The sequence below is a fragment of the Cyclopterus lumpus genome, chromosome 9, assembly GCF_009769545.1.
Source record: "Cyclopterus lumpus isolate fCycLum1 chromosome 9, fCycLum1.pri, whole genome shotgun sequence".
NCBI lineage: Eukaryota > Metazoa > Chordata > Actinopteri > Perciformes > Cyclopteridae > Cyclopterus > Cyclopterus lumpus.
In genome coordinates, this window is record NC_046974.1 from 2490001 (window position 1) to 2492500 (window position 2500).

Sequence of the window (2500 nt, forward strand, 5' to 3'; positions counted from 1 at the left end):
CGTACGTGGGTCAGAAAGTGCAGTGAAAGAGGCTCCGTGCTGAAACACGTTGGGTTACCTCATTAAAGACCAACTGGATCATAACCTGCATGGATCATATTTCTGTCGGCCTGTGGAGCCTCCTCACCGCCTCCTCAGATATCAAAACACGTCTGTGAAACCGGCCTCTGAGCCTCTTTATCTTTTTCTTATATATTATATATATTTCTAATATATTAAATATTCATAACTCTGCATCACAATCTAAAAGGTCCGGGCCGCGCTCGTCTCAGAGGAGCTGTAACGCACGACGTTCAGCAGCTGCATCTAAAGCAGCTGCTTCCCTCCCTCCTTCCCTCCCTCCTCGCCTCCTTCCCTCCCTCCTTGCCTCCTCACCTCCTTCCCTCCCTCCTTCCCTCCCTCCTTGCCTCCTCGCCTCCTTCCGTCCCTCCTTCCCTCCCTCCTCGCCTCCTTCCCTCCCTCCTTGCCTCCTTCCCTCCCTCCTCGCCTCCTTCCCTCCCTCCTCGCCTCCTTCACGGCCAAACCCGCTTCCACTCCACTCACGGGAGGTCGTTTTGGTTCTAACGAAGTGGCTGAACGTTTGTTTTCCAGCATAAATATCCTCTTTAAATCAGACTGCACCCGAGAAGCAGATGTTTGGGTGATTGGCAGCTCCGAAGAAGAAACATCTGGGCTCCGTAAAGCTTTTTAATTTAAATGTCTCACCTGTAAACTCAAATATAATCCCTGAATGGCTGTTGAAACGACCCGTAAACACGTTTTCAAATGCCAATCAGTGCTTTCTGAGACTTCATCCACACTAAAAACAATCTCCGTTCAACCCTTGAAAGCTTTTCAAGTTCTTTTTTATAGCCCAAAATCACAATCCGTACACATACGACCTCCTCTGACCTTTAACCCTCACATCTGTTCATGAAAAGCCCCCCAAAAAAACATTAAGGGGAGAAAAAGGGAAGAAACATCAAGGACAGCAACAGAGGGGGATCCCTCTATCAGGATAAACAGAAGTACAATAGATGTCATGTGACTAGAAGTACAATAGATGTCATGTGACTAGAAGTACAATAGATGTCATGTGACTAGAAGTACAATAGATGTCATGTGACTAGAAGTACAATAGATGTCATGTGACTAGAAGTACAATAGATGTCATTTGACTAGAAGTACAATAGATGTCACGTGACTAGAAGTACAATATGTCATGTGACCAGAAGTACAATAGATGTCTTGTGACTAGAAGTACAATAGATGTCATGTGACTAGAAGTACAATAGATGTAATGTGACCAGAAGTACAATAGATGTCATTTGACTAGAAGTACAATAGATGTCACATGACTAGAAGTACAATAGATGTCATGTGACTAGAAGTACAATAGATGTCATGTGACTAGAAGTACAATAGATGTAATGTGACTAGAAGTACAATAGATGTAATGTGACCAGAAGTACAATATATGTCATGTCACCAGAAGTACAATAGATGTCATGTGACTAGAAGCACAATAGATGTCATGTCAACCGAAGAACAATAGATGTCATGTGACCAGAAGTACAATAGATGTCATTTGACTAGAAGTACAATAGATGTCACGTGACTAGAAGTACAATATGTCATGTGACCAGAAGTACAATATATGTCATGTGACTAGAAGTACAATAGATGTCATGTCACCAGAAGTACAATAGATGTCATGTGACTAGAAGTACAATAGATGTCATGTGACTAGAAGTACAATAGATGTCATGTGACTAGAAGTACAATAGATGTCATTTGACTAGAAGTACAATAGATGTCACGTGACTAGAAGTACAATATGTCATGTGACCAGAAGTACAATAGATGTCTTGTGACTAGAAGTACAATAGATGTAATGTGACTAGAAGTACAATAGATGTCATGTGACTAGAAGTACAATAGATGTCATTTGACAGGGGGCGTGGCCAATCAGGGAAGGACACGTCGTGACTGCTTGGGACCCAATCGATACTTTTGTTGCATCTTTTGTTGTTGTTTTGTTTCAATTTCGTAGTAATTTTAAGTCAAATCGTGATGTGTTTTTTTACCAAACCTAAAAACAGACGCTGTTCTGCGTCATCGTTTCCAAACTTATCCGTTTAGATCTCATCAGCTGAGAGTCGCCTCTGAATGTAAAATGTGGTATAAAAAACCAATAATTAAAAGTGCAGGCCGACATATTTCCTCATATTCGTGATGTTTCTTTGATGCCTTTAATCCTTGGAGGCCGAGCGGGGGGAACGTACTCCGATTATCACGCGGCTGATGAGGCTCGACCACAAGAAGGAGAGAAACCATCAACACTGTTTGATGTCTGGAGATCCTGTTCAGTAAGAGCATCGTCTTGGAACACAACCAGCAAACCTTTTCACGACAGACGTTTACAAGCATTTAAAAAATGTTCAAGAATGTTTGTGGAAGTTCTCCGAGTAAAATAAAAAATAGAAGTGACAGAGGTAACGCCACACTAGTGTTGATTAAT

General features: G+C 41.9%; 1 protein-coding gene across 1 annotated transcript in view; it reads left to right on the forward strand.

The window, feature by feature from the left end:
- The window catches only part of fras1 (Fraser extracellular matrix complex subunit 1), a 204478-nt gene that overhangs the window by 910 nt on the left and 201068 nt on the right, over positions 1 to 2500 (forward strand). The window lies entirely within an intron of this gene.